At 34.1% G+C, this 22181-nt stretch overlaps 5 non-coding genes across 5 annotated transcripts; all 5 read right to left on the bottom strand.

The window, feature by feature from the left end:
* Nucleotides 1-524: 524 nt before the first annotated feature.
* On the bottom strand, nucleotides 525-629 carry Trnal-caa (transfer RNA leucine (anticodon CAA)). Its single transcript has 2 exons — nucleotides 592-629; nucleotides 525-570 (listed from the first exon to the last, which is right to left on the bottom strand). It is a non-coding gene; the product is annotated as a tRNA-Leu (tRNA).
* Nucleotides 630-1731: 1102 nt separating this feature from the next.
* Trnal-caa (transfer RNA leucine (anticodon CAA)) lies at nucleotides 1732-1836 on the bottom strand. The gene is made up of 2 exons: nucleotides 1799-1836; nucleotides 1732-1777 (listed from the first exon to the last, which is right to left on the bottom strand). It is a non-coding gene; the product is annotated as a tRNA-Leu (tRNA).
* Nucleotides 1837-8936: 7100 nt separating this feature from the next.
* Trnal-caa (transfer RNA leucine (anticodon CAA)) lies at nucleotides 8937-9041 on the bottom strand. The gene is made up of 2 exons: nucleotides 9004-9041; nucleotides 8937-8982 (listed from the first exon to the last, which is right to left on the bottom strand). It is a non-coding gene; the product is annotated as a tRNA-Leu (tRNA).
* A 1102-nt stretch (nucleotides 9042-10143) lies between these two features.
* Nucleotides 10144-10248, bottom strand: Trnal-caa (transfer RNA leucine (anticodon CAA)). Its single transcript has 2 exons — nucleotides 10211-10248; nucleotides 10144-10189 (listed from the first exon to the last, which is right to left on the bottom strand). It is a non-coding gene; the product is annotated as a tRNA-Leu (tRNA).
* A 7166-nt stretch (nucleotides 10249-17414) lies between these two features.
* Trnal-caa (transfer RNA leucine (anticodon CAA)) lies at nucleotides 17415-17519 on the bottom strand. Its single transcript has 2 exons — nucleotides 17482-17519; nucleotides 17415-17460 (listed from the first exon to the last, which is right to left on the bottom strand). It is a non-coding gene; the product is annotated as a tRNA-Leu (tRNA).
* Nucleotides 17520-22181: the final 4662 nt, after the last annotated feature.

Below are 22181 nucleotides of genomic sequence, written 5' to 3'. Positions count from 1 at the left end.
ACAAATTATCTCCTCTTATGAGATGTATCAATGTAGTATATACAGAGGTCAGTCCGTCCTAATATTCACAAAGTTGTAACATTTCATAAAATAGTCAATGATAACTTCCCTGATTTAATAACCAGCATGTTTCAAACGAAAACTGCAGCCATTAATATGCGTATAAGTCTGTTTTAATGAAAATCTAAATTTTCCGTAGTATTCATACAAACTACACATATTGCACATCTAGCCACGTGGACCCCACATTTTAGACCCTGACATTCTTAGCAAGACAAACTCTTTCTTTGAAAACCTCTAAAACAATTTTAAGCCTTTCCATCTTGACGCCACCAGTTCAACATGGTGGCCCAATGTAAAATTTCCATTAGAGACGATAGTCTTCTCCCCATCTTACCATCAGATGCCAGTTTCAGTCTGAAATGGCTTAATATCCTACTATCCACCTACATTCTACATTCGAGAGAACAAAATACTTATTTGGATTGATAAAAACGGATGATGCAAGAAGGAAAAAAATGAACTGTCAGAAGTGGGATTTGAACCCACGCCCACATTCGTGGACCAGAACACTCTATGCAGGTTTATAACCTTGAGTCTGGCGCCTTAGACCACTCGGCCATCCTGACATATATATAAGCGTCACGAAACTGACTAATTGTTGAAGGCTTCCATATATAAAAGCCCTATCTTTTGTAAAGTCATTTGAGTAATGTATGTTTTTTTAAAAATGTATATACTTTGCATACGATAAGTCCATTTTCCATAAACTAACGACAACTGTATTTGACGGGTCTTCTATTTACATTAGACTAATAAATGTTGGGCAACTTCTTCTGTTGTGCAATCTGCGTCAGCCATTTTTGTTATATAACTCGCGTCCAAATGGAAGGCCATGGTGCTACAAAAACGGCGAATTTAAAATGCACCATAATTGAATGCATCGGACTGGCATACCTGCCGTGTATGATACGCGTATTGGTGGAAAAATGAATAGCTTCATTTTAATTAAATAATCTACGGATAAATGTGTTTGTGTGTGTTTGTGTTTCTGTGTGTATATTTTAATTTCTCCTTTTGTAGTCTCTGTTTGTCTGTCCCTCTCCAATTTTAATTTGGCACAAACGTCTATCCCACGTACGATACACAAATTTGAATGAAATGCTGACAGTGACTTGGTGAGTAAAGATAATCATTCTAACCAAAGAGACACAGTTCTCTCCTCATGTGAAATGTATCAATGCAGTGTAACTTGAGGTCAGTCCGTCCTAAGATTGGCAAAGCTGCTGTAACAGTTGTTAAAGTGGTGAATGAAAATTTGCCTGACTTGATATTCAGCATGTCTGAAATAAAAAGTGCCGCTACTAACATACGTAACAATTTTGTCTTAATGGAAATCTTAAATTTCCCCTAGCGTTTATACAAGCTACACATATTAAACGTACAGTTGCGTGGACCCAATATGTTTGACCCTGAGAATTTTAGCAAAACAAACTCTTTCCGTGAAAACCCTTAAACCACTTTTATGGCTTTCCATCTTGACGCCATCCTTTTCATCATGGCGGCCTAATGTTAGATTTCTGCTAGAGGCAACACTCTTCACCCTTTTTAACATCAGATGCCAGTTTGAGGCTGAAAAGTCTCAATATTCTACTATCGACTTACATTCGAGAGAATAAAATACTTATTTTGATTGATGCGAACGGATGATCCAAGAAAAAAAAAGTCAGCTGTCAGAAGTGGGATTTGAACCCACGCCCACATTCGTGGACCAGAACGCTCTATGTAGGTTTATAACCTTGAGTCTGGCGCCTTAGACCACTCGGCCATCCTGACATAAGTATAAGAGTCACGAAACTGACTAATTGTTGAAGGCTTCCATATATAAAAGCCCCATCTTTTGTATAGTCATTGAGTAATGTATGTTTTTATTAAAAATATATATACTTTGCATACGATAAGTCTATTTTCTGTAAACTAACGACAACTGTATTTGACCGGTCTTCTATTTACATTAGGCTGATAAATGTTGGGTAACTTCCTCTGTTGTGCAATCTGCATCAGCCGTTTCTGTTATTTAACTCGTGTCCAAATGAAGGTCATGGTGCTACAAAAACGGCGAATTTAAAATGCACCATAATTAAATGCATCGGACTGGCATACATTCCGTGTGTGATACGCGTATTGGTGGAAAAAATGAATAGCTTCATTTTAATTAAATAATCTACGGATAAACGTGTGTGTGTGTGTGTGTGTGTGTGTGTGTATGTGTGTGTGTGTGTGTGTATCATAGAGGTTATGACACTGAAACATTTGCATAAGAAGAGAGACATCCCGAATGTGATATCTCATGAAGAAATGAAAATTCGAAATGTTTTTCTTGAGCCGGATATCGTTAAATGCAAACGTTTAGCACGACATAAAGCATACGAAAAGCTAGTTAATACTTGGGAAAATGACAGAAATTACAGTCTCAACGTGGTATGTGCTGGCTGGTATATTACAGTAAAAAGTCCCTCCCCACCCCACCCTTGCCAATGGTTTCAATTTTGTAACTTTTCAGAAAAACGGATGGGGAAAGTACTAAAAGTTGTTTGAACCAAATTTCAAGTTGACAAATAGATTCACAAATATGTCTGACTCTGATTTATGGACCATACAAAACAATTAGAATACATCAACTGTATTAGTTTGGGAAAATATTGATGGAAAAGAGAAGAAACAAAACTCCTGGCTCCAACAAATTCCAAGCCACCCACCCCCAGTCCCATATTATAATATGAAGTAACATACTTATTTAACTTCAATGCATCCGTATGCTGATATCGGCATTCTAAATCTGTTTAATATAAACCCTACCAACAATATTGAACTTGCAGCCATCCACTGTTACCACGGGCACTTGATTGTGGGGATAACTAATAATAACGGGTCCCCGAGTGGACGAGTGGTCTAAAGCGCTCTCCGTTACTTATCACTGTCATCTCACCTCTCTCTGCGTGGGTTCGAGTCTCGGATTCGGCCAATGTGGGTATGCGACAAAGGCTTGCCAGTAGGTTCTCGTGGGTCGATGGTTCTTTCCGGGATTTTCCCGGGTTCTTCATCCACCATTAATACTGGCGCCATTTATAGCCTATCGTTTCCTGAAAAATGGCGTTAAACCCTACAACAACAACAACAACTAATGATAACAGACTCGGAATTAATTAATTGGGAGTGTTATTATTGGTTTCCCCCCTCAATCAAGTGCTTCTGAATGTTACAAATGATCATTATACAAAATACAGTTTATTACAGTAATTTGTGTTATAAAAAAGATGCATTTATTTAATTTAGTTACTAATGGAATTGTATGTTGTTGTTGTTGTGGGGTTTAACGCCATTTTTCAGCACGATGGGCTATACATGGCGGCCAGGAATTGTATGACAAATATGCCTCGGGTTACATAGATGTTACTAACATGGCTAGTTGCTATCTCTATATAAAGATTCTGTCTGTCAGGGCCTTCGAATAATACCAAAAAAAGATGTTGACTGAAACCCAAAGACGAAATTTGACACAAGACGGCCTTTGCCGGGGATTATTATTGCATGAGCTGTCCATACAAGAATACATACCAGTTGATCATTATAAACCTGGTAGCTCATTGGTGGTTCTTATTGATTCTGGTCCAGAGATAAAGATGATGCAAAAAGTAAAATGGCCAATCATGTCTTGCAATACAGTTTTCATGGTATAAAAGGTTTTAGATGGTCATTTGCCCTTATCCAAATACAAAGGCATCACCAAGTGATCTTTCTATTTCAACCTGGAAATGGATTGATGAACTTTAATTATATCGCTTTAAGCCAACATTTCTGCTGCATGGATGGTTCAAGCAATTCTTAAAATGCACTTTCTGCACGAAATCTCACGGACACACAGATGATTGCTAAGCATTACAGAAACCCAATGAAGCAAATAAATTATCTTCGTGATGGACCAATGTCAGTTACTCAAGAAGATCAGGTACATTATTCTAACTATTGATTTGGAGGATTTTCATCAGAGCCTTCTCACTGTAGATGGCTTCTTTATCATCTGGAAGATGTGGATATATAGTTATAAGCGGAACCACAGTACACATCCTTTCCCAGTTTATCAGAAGCTTTCTGATGAGCATGATTTTCCAAATGATGCTCATAAGATGATTAACAAACTTGCTGTCGAAACTCTAAGCTAGGACAGGTTGAATTTGATGACTATGCACGAAAAAAGTGTCTGTGCCAGCACAGAAGGAACTAACAGCAGCAATGAATCTTCTGTAGCATTCAATTATTTTACTTTCCTTCTTTAGTGACAGTCTAAATATTCAACAGATGAAAATCTAATAAGACTAACTTTAGCGTATGCCTTGTTCTAGTCATGGGAAAACAAGTTACCGATTCAGACAGTGTCAATACGATATTTAAGAATTTAATGACAACGGAAACAAGAGAGGATCTTAATTTTAGTCTATTATAAATTCATGTCAATAATAAAGTTGCTTGTGTCAAAAATAGATCAAAGCATTGTATATTCCACAATTAACATCGATATTGTTGAAAATACGTTCTGCCAATAGAGTTCTCTGTATTATGGGGCTGCTACTAACCCAACATTTAATTCCTATCGTACAGGAAAATTTTCCAACATTATTATTATTCTATCATGATAAGGGAACCTGTTTTTAATTCTTTTCAGCTGTAGAGGTGCAAGACAAAACAAGCATTACCATCGTGATTCTATACTTTGATGCAGGAATACAAATCAAAGGTCGACTAAATTACAATGAATTAAATTGTGGTCACAAAAAAATATGAAATGCATAAATGCCTAAAGACATCCATGGCTTACAACATTTTGTCTCTTTGAAAAGTGGTCTGAATCAAGAAGGTATTGTAGGAATAGTTATACGCAATAGCCAAGAAACCTTGGAAACATAAATGACAACATCTTTGTACACTATCAGTACTTCTCACTGCAATCTAAACTCCTAAGTAGCTAATTTCTTACCAGTATTAAAGCTGGATGTATGAATCCAATTGTAAATTAAAACTGAATAAAACGGACACAATGCAGTTTCATCTGGCTTTATGTGCAATATTATCCTTTTCTATGATCTCAATATATAGAAATTCAAAACGTGGTGATGTGAAGTGTAACTATCAGTTATATTGCTTTATTAATTGGATACATGCCCTGGATTTGTCATCCATCTCTACATCACTGTGTGCCTCCCATTGATCATAATGTTTTATTCGGTTCCATTCCGTCATTGAGATATGGGAAATTTCCAGTAATGCAAATTTAACTGGGAGACACTTTTCTGTTCACATAATACATAAAAAGTGAAGTTAACCCAAAACAAATACATTTCATTTAGAGTAATGTGAAACATAACCAAACGCAACCCATCTACCTCATGATGTTGCTTTTGTGCAGTTAGCCCAAGGCAGTATAACACCATACATTTTAATATAATATTGTGTTAGGGCAAGCAAACTGATGAAAACTAATTACACAAGCATAAACTAAATGAAAGCTTTTGTTTTCTTGACAGCTTAATTCCTATATGAGATTCAAGAAATGAATAGTATTTACATTACGAAAAAGATTTACAAAGCAATTGTTAACAGTTTCTAAGTTAAAGTTCAGTTGAAATTTGATTAATTACTCACATATTGACTGAATAAGTATACTATGTTTTAAAATATTCTTTCTTCACAGACATCCAGAGTTCAACAATATAAATATATATATATATATATATATATATATATATATATATATATATATATATATATATATATATATATATATATATATATATATATATATATATATATATATATATATATATTACAGAGAAAATACTAAGAAACAAATCAATGTTTATCCATGTCAAGAAGTGTTCAACACTTGTGAATTTTTCCAGTAAATGTCACACGATCTTGAACATTATATAAGGAGCAGAAGAACGCTCGTTTTTCTCCCTAACAAGTCAGAAAAACGACTTGACGTAAAAAACCGAAGCTGTTCCTATTGCATATTTGCCAGGTTATACCGAGATGTAGCGATTGTTACCGATGTTCAAATTGACTCTGTTAATCAAATAACCAATCACTGAAGCAATCACAAACGAATCTCATTCAGTTCGAAGTAGGCTGGAAGCATCGAAGTTGATATTGTTTTAAAGTGTACAAGGCACGAAGCCACGGACAAACTTTGTGTAAATGTTGAGATTCAGAATTATCAAGGCACTTGAATATTACTTATGGGAAATATGTGGAATGTCTTCTTTACGGTGATGTATGTTATGAGTGACTAAATGCGTGGATAGTATATAAAATTAAAACAGTCATCCAGGAGTCAGATTGTGACCTGCGAGAGTTATTTACCTTGTCTTAATTGGGAGTGTGTTATCGTTCGTTTCCCCATGAATCAAGTGCATGTACCGTGATGATACTGAAACAGAGATTTTCAATTAAACTGTGCTAATGCATCAGACTGGCAAGTTTTCTGTGTGTGCTACTCATATTAATAACAAAAATCTATAGCATCGTTCTTATTGAATAATCTACAGACAAATGTGTGCGTGTGTGTGTGTGTGTGTGTGTTTTCTAATTTTCGTTTATTGTTTCTTATCGACCTCTTGTAACGATAAGATTTGTGTGAATAATTATTATATACTTCCTGGTGAAGACTCTACAAGACAATCTCTGTGTTCTAAAATATTTTTCTTATTCACCTTAAACGTCTATACTCTGTGTAAATTGTCGTTTTTATTTTGTGAAACAAACCACTAGAACTACAATACTGGTATATCAATAGAATTCAACAGTTATGTTTGCTGTTAAATATATTCTTGGAAATAATGAAATCTAACTTTTCATTTGACAAGTTGATATTATATAATTTTGATGCCCGTGGTATCCTGTTGTATGATTTCATCTTGGATATATTTAGACGCTAGAAGAAAGAAATCGAGCCAACACAATTATTTCTCCTGAGTTGAGAACAATATCCCAATTCACGATTATTATCTTTATATGATCAGGGATTTATGCTATTTTAAATTGTATTGTAGTGTTCATGTTTATTTCAATTAATTTGGTCTCTTGATTAAATCCGTTGTACATTTTTCTACATATTTAACTCAATTTCTTGTCACTAATCATTGCACTCATTGGAACAATAGAAAGACTAAATACACAATAAATTTATTAACTGACAATAACTATATAAACTAAAAATGGATACCTGTTTTATAATTGTAGGATCACATGATGTATACTCTTTGGATATCATTATAGTTTGAAATGGCTTGTGTTTATTTTATCTTTTCTATGTAAAAATCCTCTCAAAATTGTTTCTATTTTATTTGTGTATATATTATGAGCGAATGTTTGTGGAATGGAATGTATCGACGATTCTTTATTTTCTTTTACATATTAATTTCGTTTTTTCACTAATATATTCTATAGTATATTATTTTATATCGGTCTATAGATACAAAGTCTTAGTGCCCTTAAGAGTTGCACATATATTTAGCATATGGGGGTGTACACCTCCAGCAAGCAATATCTTTTTAGAAGTAATAAATGAAAATAATTAGTAAAGAATGCAAATAGACAAAATATAGGCTTTACACTTTTCTTATTTTAGTTTTGACAACAAATACACAAACATTCTAGTAAACTTTTGGTGTTTGATAAATATATTAAGCATCAACATAAGCTCTAGTCACACCCACACGTATTGACACCTGTGAAGAACATCAATGCATCATGGCTTAGGTGACAAAGATAGTCTTGTACTAGGTTAACTTATGTACAAACATCCGATGTACAGTTTGCTTTTTAATAAATCAACATTTTAAAAATATTTCTCTCCAATACACGATAGACTAAGGACATACAATGTGTATAGTGCCGTTTGGATGTACTTCCAGTAAACATGGGCACACTCAAATACGCTATCTATTATCTGCCATATTTACCTACATACGTACCCGTTACCCTGACCTTTAGCCACTAAATGTGTGTCTGTATGTCTGTTTCTCTGATCGATTTGTCACTTTTGAGGGACCTATATGATGGGTGAACTTTCTTTCTATTGACTCCATAACTATCTACTTACGTACCCATCACCTTGCCCTTTAGCCTTTCTCTCTCTCTCTCTCTCTCTCTCTCTCTCTCTCTCTCTCTCTCAACATTTGATTTGTCTCAAAACATCTACCCCAACTTTGACGTACATTTATGCCAATATATTTTTCAAAACAGTTAATAGGAGTTCTACCTAACATTGAATTGTTTGGGACGGTTGGAGGTAACGAAATGGGCTGTCGTTGTGAACTGATGAGGAAAGATAATCACTCTAGCCAAACAGATACAAATTATCTCCTCTTATGAGATGTATCAATGTAGTATATACAGAGGTCAGTCCGTCCTAATATTCACAAAGTTGTAACATTTCATAAAATAGTCAATGATAACTTCCCTGATTTAATAACCAGCATGTTTCAAACGAAAACTGCAGCCATTAATATGCGTATAAGTCTGTTTTAATGAAAATCTAAATTTTCCGTAGTATTCATACAAACTACACATATTGCACATCTAGCCACGTGGACCCCACATTTTAGACCCTGACATTCTTAGCAAGACAAACTCTTTCTTTGAAAACCTCTAAAACAATTTTAAGCCTTTCCATCTTGACGCCACCAGTTCAACATGGTGGCCCAATGTAAAATTTCCATTAGAGACGATAGTCTTCTCCCCATCTTACCATCAGATGCCAGTTTCAGTCTGAAATGGCTTAATATCCTACTATCCACCTACATTCTACATTCGAGAGAACAAAATACTTATTTGGATTGATAAAAACGGATGATGCAAGAAGGAAAAAAATGAACTGTCAGAAGTGGGATTTGAACCCACGCCCACATTCGTGGACCAGAACACTCTATGCAGGTTTATAACCTTGAGTCTGGCGCCTTAGACCACTCGGCCATCCTGACATATATATAAGCGTCACGAAACTGACTAATTGTTGAAGGCTTCCATATATAAAAGCCCTATCTTTTGTAAAGTCATTTGAGTAATGTATGTTTTTTTAAAAATGTATATACTTTGCATACGATAAGTCCATTTTCCATAAACTAACGACAACTGTATTTGACGGGTCTTCTATTTACATTAGACTAATAAATGTTGGGCAACTTCTTCTGTTGTGCAATCTGCGTCAGCCATTTTTGTTATATAACTCGCGTCCAAATGGAAGGCCATGGTGCTACAAAAACGGCGAATTTAAAATGCACCATAATTGAATGCATCGGACTGGCATACCTGCCGTGTATGATACGCGTATTGGTGGAAAAATGAATAGCTTCATTTTAATTAAATAATCTACGGATAAATGTGTTTGTGTGTGTTTGTGTTTCTGTGTGTATATTTTAATTTCTCCTTTTGTAGTCTCTGTTTGTCTGTCCCTCTCCAATTTTAATTTGGCACAAACGTCTATCCCACGTACGATACACAAATTTGAATGAAATGCTGACAGTGACTTGGTGAGTAAAGATAATCATTCTAACCAAAGAGACACAGTTCTCTCCTCATGTGAAATGTATCAATGCAGTGTAACTTGAGGTCAGTCCGTCCTAAGATTGGCAAAGCTGCTGTAACAGTTGTTAAAGTGGTGAATGAAAATTTGCCTGACTTGATATTCAGCATGTCTGAAATAAAAAGTGCCGCTACTAACATACGTAACAATTTTGTCTTAATGGAAATCTTAAATTTCCCCTAGCGTTTATACAAGCTACACATATTAAACGTACAGTTGCGTGGACCCAATATGTTTGACCCTGAGAATTTTAGCAAAACAAACTCTTTCCGTGAAAACCCTTAAACCACTTTTATGGCTTTCCATCTTGACGCCATCCTTTTCATCATGGCGGCCTAATGTTAGATTTCTGCTAGAGGCAACACTCTTCACCCTTTTTAACATCAGATGCCAGTTTGAGGCTGAAAAGTCTCAATATTCTACTATCGACTTACATTCGAGAGAATAAAATACTTATTTTGATTGATGCGAACGGATGATCCAAGAAAAAAAAAGTCAGCTGTCAGAAGTGGGATTTGAACCCACGCCCACATTCGTGGACCAGAACGCTCTATGTAGGTTTATAACCTTGAGTCTGGCGCCTTAGACCACTCGGCCATCCTGACATAAGTATAAGAGTCACGAAACTGACTAATTGTTGAAGGCTTCCATATATAAAAGCCCCATCTTTTGTATAGTCATTGAGTAATGTATGTTTTTATTAAAAATATATATACTTTGCATACGATAAGTCTATTTTCTGTAAACTAACGACAACTGTATTTGACCGGTCTTCTATTTACATTAGGCTGATAAATGTTGGGTAACTTCCTCTGTTGTGCAATCTGCATCAGCCGTTTCTGTTATTTAACTCGTGTCCAAATGAAGGCCATGGTGCTACAAAAACGGCGAATTTAAAATGCACCATAATTAAATGCATCGGACTGGCATACATTCCGTGTGTGATACGCGTATTGGTGGAAAAATGAATAGCTTCATTTTAATTAAATAATCTACGGATAAACGTGTGTGTGTGTGTGTGTGTGTGTGTGTGTATGTGTGTGTGTGTGTGTGTATCATAGAGGTTATGACACTGAAACATTTGCATAAGAAGAGAGACATCCCGAATGTGATATCTCATGAAGAAATGAAAATTCGAAATGTTTTTCTTGAGCCGGATATCGTTAAATGCAAACGTTTAGCACGACATAAAGCATACGAAAAGCTAGTTAATACTTGGGAAAATGACAGAAATTACAGTCTCAACGTGGTATGTGCTGGCTGGTATATTACAGTAAAAAGTCCCTCCCCACCCCACCCTTGCCAATGGTTTCAATTTTGTAACTTTTCAGAAAAACGGATGGGGGAAAGTACTAAAAGTTGTTTGAACCAAATTTCAAGTTGACAAATAGATTCACAAATATGTCTGACTCTGATTTATGGACCATACAAAACAATTAGAATACATCAACTGTATTAGTTTGGGAAAATATTGATGGAAAAGAGAAGAAACAAAACTCCTGGCTCCAACAAATTCCAAGCCACCCACCCCCAGTCCCATATTATAATATGAAGTAACATACTTATTTAACTTCAATGCATCCGTATGCTGATATCGGCATTCTAAATCTGTTTAATATAAACCCTACCAACAATATTGAACTTGCAGCCATCCACTGTTACCACGGGCACTTGATTGTGGGGATAACTAATAATAACGGGTCCCCGAGTGGACGAGTGGTCTAAAGCGCTCTCCGTTACTTATCACTGTCATCTCACCTCTCTCTGCGTGGGTTCGAGTCTCGGATTCGGCCAATGTGGGTATGCGACAAAGCTTGCCAGTAGGTTCTCGTGGGTCGATGGTTCTTTCCGGGATTTTCCCGGGTTCTTCATCCACCATTAATACTGGCGCCATTTATAGCCTATCGTTTCCTGAAAAATGGCGTTAAACCCTACAACAACAACAACAACTAATGATAACAGACTCGGAATTAATTAATTGGGAGTGTTATTATTGGTTTCCCCCCTCAATCAAGTGCTTCTGAATGTTACAAATGATCATTATACAAAATACAGTTTATTACAGTAATTTGTGTTATAAAAAAGATGCATTTATTTAATTTAGTTACTAATGGAATTGTATGTTGTTGTTGTTGTGGGGTTTAACGCCATTTTTCAGCACGATGGGCTATACATGGCGGCCAGGAATTGTATGACAAATATGCCTCGGGTTACATAGATGTTACTAACATGGCTAGTTGCTATCTCTATATAAAGATTCTGTCTGTCAGGGCCTTCGAATAATACCAAAAAAAGATGTTGACTGAAACCCAAAGACGAAATTTGACACAAGACGGCCTTTGCCGGGGATTATTATTGCATGAGCTGTCCATACAAGAATACATACCAGTTGATCATTATAAACCTGGTAGCTCATTGGTGGTTCTTATTGATTCTGGTCCAGAGATAAAGATGATGCAAAAAGTAAAATGGCCAATCATGTCTTGCAATACAGTTTTCATGGTATAAAAGGTTTTAGATGGTCATTTGCCCTTATCCAAATACAAAGGCATCACCAAGTGATCTTTCTATTTCAACCTGGAAATGGATTGATGAACTTTAATTATATCGCTTTAAGCCAACATTTCTGCTGCATGGATGGTTCAAGCAATTCTTAAAATGCACTTTCTGCACGAAATCTCACGGACACACAGATGATTGCTAAGCATTACAGAAACCCAATGAAGCAAATAAATTATCTTCGTGATGGACCAATGTCAGTTACTCAAGAAGATCAGGTACATTATTCTAACTATTGATTTGGAGGATTTTCATCAGAGCCTTCTCACTGTAGATGGCTTCTTTATCATCTGGAAGATGTGGATATATAGTTATAAGCGGAACCACAGTACACATCCTTTCCCAGTTTATCAGAAGCTTTCTGATGAGCATGATTTTCCAAATGATGCTCATAAGATGATTAACAAACTTGCTGTCGAAACTCTAAGCTAGGACAGGTTGAATTTGATGACTATGCACGAAAAAAGTGTCTGTGCCAGCACAGAAGGAACTAACAGCAGCAATGAATCTTCTGTAGCATTCAATTATTTTACTTTCCTTCTTTAGTGACAGTCTAAATATTCAACAGATGAAAATCTAATAAGACTAACTTTAGCGTATGCCTTGTTCTAGTCATGGGAAAACAAGTTACCGATTCAGACAGTGTCAATACGATATTTAAGAATTTAATGACAACGGAAACAAGAGAGGATCTTAATTTTAGTCTATTATAAATTCATGTCAATAATAAAGTTGCTTGTGTCAAAAATAGATCAAAGCATTGTATATTCCACAATTAACATCGATATTGTTGAAAATACGTTCTGCCAATAGAGTTCTCTGTATTATGGGGCTGCTACTAACCCAACATTTAATTCCTATCGTACAGGAAAATTTTCCAACATTATTATTATTCTATCATGATAAGGGAACCTGTTTTTAATTCTTTTCAGCTGTAGAGGTGCAAGACAAAACAAGCATTACCATCGTGATTCTATACTTTGATGCAGGAATACAAATCAAAGGTCGACTAAATTACAATGAATTAAATTGTGGTCACAAAAAAATATGAAATGCATAAATGCCTAAAGACATCCATGGCTTACAACATTTTGTCTCTTTGAAAAGTGGTCTGAATCAAGAAGGTATTGTAGGAATAGTTATACGCAATAGCCAAGAAACCTTGGAAACATAAATGACAACATCTTTGTACACTATCAGTACTTCTCACTGCAATCTAAACTCCTAAGTAGCTAATTTCTTACCAGTATTAAAGCTGGATGTATGAATCCAATTGTAAATTAAAACTGAATAAAACGGACACAATGCAGTTTCATCTGGCTTTATGTGCAATATTATCCTTTTCTATGATCTCAATATATAGAAATTCAAAACGTGGTGATGTGAAGTGTAACTATCAGTTATATTGCTTTATTAATTGGATACATGCCCTGGATTTGTCATCCATCTCTACATCACTGTGTGCCTCCCATTGATCATAATGTTTTATTCGGTTCCATTCCGTCATTGAGATATGGGAAATTTCCAGTAATGCAAATTTAACTGGGAGACACTTTTCTGTTCACATAATACATAAAAAGTGAAGTTAACCCAAAACAAATACATTTCATTTAGAGTAATGTGAAACATAACCAAACGCAACCCATCTACCTCATGATGTTGCTTTTGTGCAGTTAGCCCAAGGCAGTATAACACCATACATTTTAATATAATATTGTGTTAGGGCAAGCAAACTGATGAAAACTAATTATACAAGCATAAACTAAATGAAAGCTTTTGTTTTCTTGACAGCTTAATTCCTATATGAGATTCAAGAAATGAATAGTATTTACATTACGAAAAAGATTTACAAAGCAATTGTTAACAGTTTCTAAGTTAAAGTTCAGTTGAAATTTGATTAATTACTCACATATTGACTGAATAAGTATACTATGTTTTAAAATATTCTTTCTTCACAGACATCCAGAGTTCAACAAATATATATATATATATATATATATATATATATATATATATATATATATATATATATATATATATATATATATATATATATATATATATATATATATATATATATATATATATATATATATATATATATATATATATATATATATATATATATATATATATATATATATATATATATATATATATATATATATATATATATATATATATTACAGAGAAAATACTAAGAAACAAATCAATGTTTATCCATGTCAAGAAGTGTTCAACACTTGTGAATTTTTACAGTAAATGTCACACGATCTTGAACATTATATAAGGAGCAGAACAACGCTCGTTTTTCTCCCTAACAAGTCAGAAAAACGACTTGACGTAAAAAACCGAAGCTGTTCCTATTGCATATTTGCCAGGTTATACCGAGATGTAGCGATTGTTACCGATGTTCAAATTGACTCTGTTAATCAAATAACCAATCACTGAAGCAATCACAATCGAATCTCATTCACTTCGAAGTAGGCTGGAAGCATCGAAGTTGATATTGTTTTAAAGTGTACAAGGCACGAAGCCACGGACAAACTTTGTGTAAATGTTGAGATTCAGAATTATCAAGGCACTTGAATATTACTTATGGGAAATATGTGGAATGTCTTCTTTACGGTGATGTATGTTATGAGTGACTAAATGCGTGGATAGTATATAAAATTAAAACAGTCATCCAGGAGTCAGATTGTGACCTGCGAGAGTTATTTACCTTGTCTTAATTGGGAGTGTGTTATCGTTCGTTTCCCCATGAATCAAGTGCATGTACCGTGATGATACTGAAACAGAGATTTTCAATTAAACTGTGCTAATGCATCAGACTGGCAAGTTTTCTGTGTGTGCTACTCATATTAATAACAAAAATCTATAGCATCGTTCTTATTGAATAATCTACAGACAAATGTGTGTGTGTGTGTGTTTGTGTTTTCTAATTTTCGTTTATTGTTTCTTATCGACCTCTTGTAACGATAAGATTTGTGTGAATAATTATTATATACTTCCTGGTGAAGAATCTACAAGACAATCTCTGTGTTCTAAAATATTTTTCTTATTCACCTTAAACGTCTATGCTCTGTGTAAATTGTCGTTTTTATTTTGTGAAACAAACCACTAGAACTACAATACTGGTATATCAATAGAATTCAACAGTTATGTTTGCTGTTAAATATATTCTTGGAAATAATGAAATCTAACTTTTCATTTGACAAGTTGATATTATATAATTTTGATGCCCGTGGTATCCTGTTGTATTATTTCATCTTGGATATATTTAGACGCTAGAAGAAAGAAATCGAGCCAACACAATTATTTCTCCTGAGTTGAGAACAATATCCCAATTCACGATTATTATCTTTATATGATCAGGGATTTATGCTATTTTAAATTGTATTGTAGTGTTCATGTTTATTTCAATTAATTTGGTCTCTTGATTAAATCCGTTGCACATTTTTCTACTTATTTAACTCAATTTCTTGTCTCTAATCATTGCACTCATTGGAACAATAGAAAGACTAAATACACAATAAATTTATTAACTGACAATAACTATATAAACTAAAAATGGATACCTGTTTTATAATTGTAGGATCACATGATGTATACTCTTTGGATATCATTATAGTTTGAAATGGCTTGTGTTTATTTTATCTTTTCTATGTAAAAATCCTCTCAAAATTGTTTCTATTTTATTTGTGTATATATTATGAGCGAATGTTTGTGGAATGGAATGTATCGACGATTCTTTATTTTCTTTTACATATTAATTTCGTTTTTTCACTAATATATTCTATAGTATATTATTTTATATCGGTCTATAGATACAAAGTCTTAGTGCCCTTAAGAGTTGCACATATATTTAGCATATGGGGGTGTACACCTCCAGCAAGCAATATCTTTTTAGAAGTGATAAATGAAAATAATTAGTAAAGAATGCAAATAGACAAAATATAGGCTTTACACTTTTCTTATTTTAGCTTTGACAACAAATACACAAACATTCTAGTAAACTTTTGGTGTTTGATAAATATATTAAGCATCAACATAAGCTCTAGTCACACCCACACGTATTGACACCTGTGAAGAACATCAATGCATCATGGCTTAAGTGACAAAGATAGTCTTGTACTAGGTTAACTTATGTACAAACATCCGATGTACAGTTTGCTTTTTAATAAATCAACATTTTAAAAATATTTCTCTCCAATACACGATAGACTAAGGACATACAATGTGTATAGTGCCGTTTGGGTGTACTTCCAGTAAACATGGGCACACTCAAATACGCTATCTATTATCTGCCATATTTACCTACATACGTACCCGTTACCCTGACCTTTAGCCACTAAATGTGTGTCTGTATGTCTGTTTCTCTGATCGATTTGTCACTTTTGAGGGACCTATATGATGGGTGAACTTTCTTTCTATTGACTCCATAACTATCTACTTACGTACCCATCACCTTGCCCTTTAGCCTTTCTCTCTCTCTCTCTCTCTCTCTCAACATTTGATTTGTCTCAAAACATCTACCCCAACTTTGACGTACATTTATGCCAATATATTTTTCAAAACAGTTCATAGGAGTTCTACCTAACATTGAATTGTTTGGGACGGTTGGAGGTAACGAAATGGGCTGTCGTTGTGAACTGATGAGGAAAGATAATCACTCTAGCCAAACAGATACAAATTATCTCCTCTTATGAGATGTATCAATGTAGTATATACAGAGGTCAGTCCGTCCTAATATTCACAAAGTTGTAACATTTCATAAAATAGTCAATGATAACTTGCCTGATTTAATAACCAGCATGTTTCAAACGAAAACTGCAGCCATTAAGATACGTAGAAATTTGTTTTAATGAAAATCTAAATTTTCCGTAGTATTCATACAAACTACACATATTGCACATCTAGCCACGTGGACCCCACATTTTAGACCCTGACATTCTTAGCAAGACAAACTCTTTCTTTGAAAACCTCTAAAACAATTTTAAGCCTTTCTATCTTGACGCCACCAGTTCAACATGGTGGCCCAATGTAAAATTTCCATTAGAGACGATAGTCTTCTCCCCATCTTACCATCAGATGCCAGTTTCAGTCTGAAATGGCTTAATATCCTACTATCCACCTACATTCTACATTCGAGAGAACAAAATACTTATTTGGATTGATAAAAACGGATGATGCAAGAAGGAAAACAATGAACTGTCAGAAGTGGGATTTGAACCCACGCCCACATTCGTGGACCAGAACACTCTATGCAGGTTTATAACCTTGAGTCTGGCGCCTTAGACCACTCGGCCATCCTGACATATATATAAGCGTCACGAAACTGACTAATTGTTGAAGGCTTCCATATATAAAAGCCCTATCTTTTGTAAAGTCATTTGAGTAATGTATGTTTTTTTAAAAATGTATATACTTTGCATACGATAAGTCCATTTTCCATAAACTAACGACAACTGTATTTGACGGGTCTTCTATTTACATTAGACTAATAAATGTTGGGCAACTTCTTCTGTTGTGCAATCTGCGTCAGCCATTTTTGTTATATAACTCGCGTCCAAATGGAAGGCCATGGTGCTACAAAAACGGCGAATTTAAAATGCACCATAATTGAATGCATCGGACTGGCATACCTGCCGTGTATGATACGCGTATTGGTGGAAAAATGAATAGCTTCATTTTAATTAAATAATCTACGGATAAATGTGTTTGTGTGTGTTTGTTTTTCTGTGTGTATATTTTAATTTCTCCTTTTGTAGTCTCTGTTTGTCTGTCCCTCTCCAATTTTAATTTGGCACAAACGTCTATCCCACGTACGATACACAAATTTGAATGAAATGCTGACAGTGACTTGGTGAGTAAAGATAATCATTCTAACCAAAGAGACACAGTTCTCTCCTCATATGAAATGTATCAATGCAGTGTAACTTGAGGTCAGTCCGTCCTAAGATTGGCAAAGCTGCTGTAACAGTTGTTAAAGTGGTGAATGAAAATTTGCCTGACTTGATATTCAGCATGTCTGAAATAAAAAGTGCCGCTACTAACATACGTAACAATTTTGTCTTAATGGAAATCTTAAATTTCCCCTAGCGTTTATACAAACTACACATATTAAACGTACAGTTGCGTGGACCCAATATGTTTGACCCTGAGAATTTTAGCAAAACAAACTCTTTCCGTGAAAACCCTTAAACCACTTTTATGGCTTTCCATCTTGACGCCATCCTTTTCATCATGGCGGCCTAATGTTAGATTTCTGCTAGAGGCAACACTCTTCACCCTCTTTAACATCAGATGCCAGTTTGAGGCTGAAAAGTCTCAATATTCTACTATCGACTTACATTCGAGAGAATAAAATACTTATTTTGATTGATGCGAACGGATGATCCAAGAAAAAAAAAGTCAGCTGTCAGAAGTGGGATTTGAACCCACGCCCACATTCGTGGACCAGAACACTCTATGTAGGTTTATAACCTTGAGTCTGGCGCCTTTTTTTTTTTCTTTCTTTATTTAAAAAAGCTTTGTACAGTATATAAGTTAAAAATATACAGTCAGTATGTACATAGTAGTTTGTAATGCTATATTACAAAACAATGATTCTACAATAGTATTTTGTGAAGCTATATTACAGAACAATGATTCTAAAAAATTTCTTTTTTTGTAATGCTATAGTACAAAACAATGATTCTACAATGTAATAAACACTTTATCCTCTTCTATTCTCATTAAAGGATTATCTTTTACAAAATACTTCGTAATCAAAGTCTGATTTTTGTCTTTGTAATGTTGATACGCATATAATATATATTTTCTAGTCAAATATTGGAACAATCTTTCGATGTCTATTTGTTTCCCTAATAAAGACATAATGTTTCTTCTTTTGTAAATGCACAATCGAGCAATGCTCAGAATGTAGTTCAAAAAATAACTATTTACTGATTTTGTTTCTTTGTTATATCCTATCATGAGCATTTGTTCAAAAGAAGTGCTATTGAGAACACCAACTCTACAATTTTTAAAAAGAATCTCAACTATATATACAATATAATTCTTAAAAGAGCTTAATTCAGGACATTTCAAAAACATGTGAAATAAATCCTCTGTTTCCAACTGGCACACTGGACATAAGTCATTATCAATTTTGCCATAGTATTTTAGTCTCTCTTTTGTAAATATTCGATTGTGCATTATTCTGTAATCCAAATCTATACAATCTGGGGTCTTGAAAGGTAGGTGTATCAATTTCCAGTATTTATGCTTTTCCAAACTAAATATCTTACTCCAAAAGGAAACAGAAGCTGGTTCTTGAAAAATCAACGTACATAAAAGCTTGTAAAATAGTTGTGTTGTACATAAACAGAGGTCATATAATTTTGTATCAACTCTGATAAACATATTATTTCTCCCATTGGTTACAGTGGGTTTTGACTCTGTTGCAACAATATTTATCCAGCCTAATGGTATACTTTCTATTATGCAATTATAGTCTTTTTTTATCTTATCTGTTTTGATCTCAGAATTTGATTTGTATATCATTTCTTGAATAGCTCTATAAGGTAGTATTCCAGGTACAAATTCATATGTAATATCCTGAACACGAACAATTCCTGCTTCTATAAATTCTGCGAAAAACAACGTTTTACCAGCACATGTAATATTAGGATTTAAAAAGAGAGGTTGTTCAAAAACATTCCTCACATCAATATTTGTATCGATATTATTTCTAAGTTTTTCCCATGCATGAAACATTTCTCTGTAAAATATAGGTAGGGTATTCAATTGTTGCTTATTTAAAGACATGAGAAACAACTCTTTGGTCAACCTCATGTTCAGGACAGTAGATAAAAAGTGATCAAAGGTATTTTTCCACATAGCATGGCAATTCACATCAAAGTATCTTTTTAAAAATTTTAGTCTGAATGCATACATTTTCATCTTTATATCAGTTAACTGTAGTCCGCCATTTCGCTTATCACCAATTATTGTATAATAGTGAACCAAATGGGACTTTCCTGACCAGATAAATCTGAGAAATAATTGCTTCAATTCATCAGCAATCATATCAGGAAGAGGCTGAACTGACACTATGTATAATACTCTCGAAACTAATAAGTTATTAACAACTGTTACTTTTCCTTGTATTGTCAAATATCTCTGTGACCACAGTTGCAATAAGTTTTTAATTTTAGACAATCTATCATTCCAGTTCAGTTGCTCACATAACTTTGCACATTTTCCCACATAAGCTCCCAAAATTAAGATGACTTGATCACACATTTGAATTTGTAATTGTTTGCAATAATCATCAGTAAGTTTACCAGATCCAATACACAGAAGTTCTGTCTTTTCCTTGTTCACCTTTGCACCAGATCCTTTACAATACAAGTCAAGTACATTAAAAGATTGATTAATGGATTGTGTGTCCGCTAATGTCAAGGTTGTATCATCTGCATGTTGAAAAACTTTACTTGTATTACTAGACAGTGGGAGTGGAATACCTTTGATAGTGGGATTTGCTTTGATAGCGAGTCCTAAGGGTTCTGCTGCTAATACATATAACATTGCTGATATAGGACAACCTTGTCTGACTGAATTTTTAATTAAAAAGGGTTTCGTTAGATGACCATTGCATTTAACACTACTTTTAATTTCATTATAAAATATCTTTATCCACTGAATAAAATTGTCACCAAAACCGAACTTTCGTAAAACAGAAATCAAATATGAGTGGCAAACTCTGTCAAACGCTTTTTCTTGATCAATTTTTAAGATATATCCCTCAAGACTGTCTCTCTCAACCATATCTATAATATCTCTTACAGTGACTATAGTATCAGCAATATCTCTCCCAACTATACAACATGTCTGAGTTTGAGAAATAATTTTGGGTAATACCATTTTTAAACGTGTAGACAAGATCCTTGCCAAAATTTTATAATCTACATTAAGTAAACTGATAGGACGCCAATTTTGCAATCTTCTATTATCCCCCTTATTTTTATAAATAAGTGATATAACCCCAAATCTCATTGATCTCGACATAATATTGTCATTCTTAACACTCTGAAAGATGTGCAACAGAATATCATATATACAATCATAAAATTTACAATACCACTCTACTGTCAATCCGTCCGGGCCGGGGCTTTTATTTTTAGCCATCCCTTTTATAGCTGTATGTATTTCATCAACTGTTATTATGGCATCACACATATCTTTATCCTCATCAGATACAGAACAGTTTACAAAATTTAAAAGTGAATCAGTACAATTATCATCAACAGTTACCGAAGAATATAAATGACTATAAAACTGATGTATTTCATCTAAGATTCCGCTTGTATTTGAAATAATTACACCATCATCATCAATCAATTCATTGATTACATTTTTGTTGTGTCGATATTTCTCAAGATTTAGAAAATATTTAGTATTTCTATCGCTTTCAATTGCCCATTTGACCTTAGATCTCAATATAGCACCCCGACAAAAATCAGTTTCATAGTCACTTAGCTGATGTTTTAGTTCTTCATATTTGTTAATGTCATATGGTTCTTTATTTGCGACTTTTTCTGAAAATGATTTTAATTTATTTTGCAATGTAAAGTATTCTTGTAATCTTTCCTTATTTCTTCTTGTACAGTATACTTGGGAAAATTTTTTAATTTTGTATTTTACATTATCCCACCAAATGAGTGGTTCACTGAAATACATTTCGTCAGTTTTTCCCTCGGTAAGAATTGATTTCACTCTTTGTACATATTTTTCCTCAAAAAGAACATTGTTATTTAATATCCATAATCCGGGCCCTGTTTCCACTTTGCAGGTATTTAGTTTAAGGTATACAAAAGAATGATCACTAAAGGATGTATCTGCATAATAAATATTTTGCACATTGGAGTGCAATTTTGAGGAAATCAAAAAATAATCTATTCTACTCTGCTTCATTTCGCCTAGTACAACTTGT

The sequence above is a fragment of the Sinohyriopsis cumingii genome, chromosome 1 (genome assembly GCF_028554795.1).
Source record: "Sinohyriopsis cumingii isolate HCF-2022 chromosome 1, ASM2855479v2, whole genome shotgun sequence".
NCBI lineage: Eukaryota > Metazoa > Mollusca > Bivalvia > Unionida > Unionidae > Sinohyriopsis > Sinohyriopsis cumingii.
This window is presented reverse-complemented; position numbering and strand designations above follow the sequence as displayed.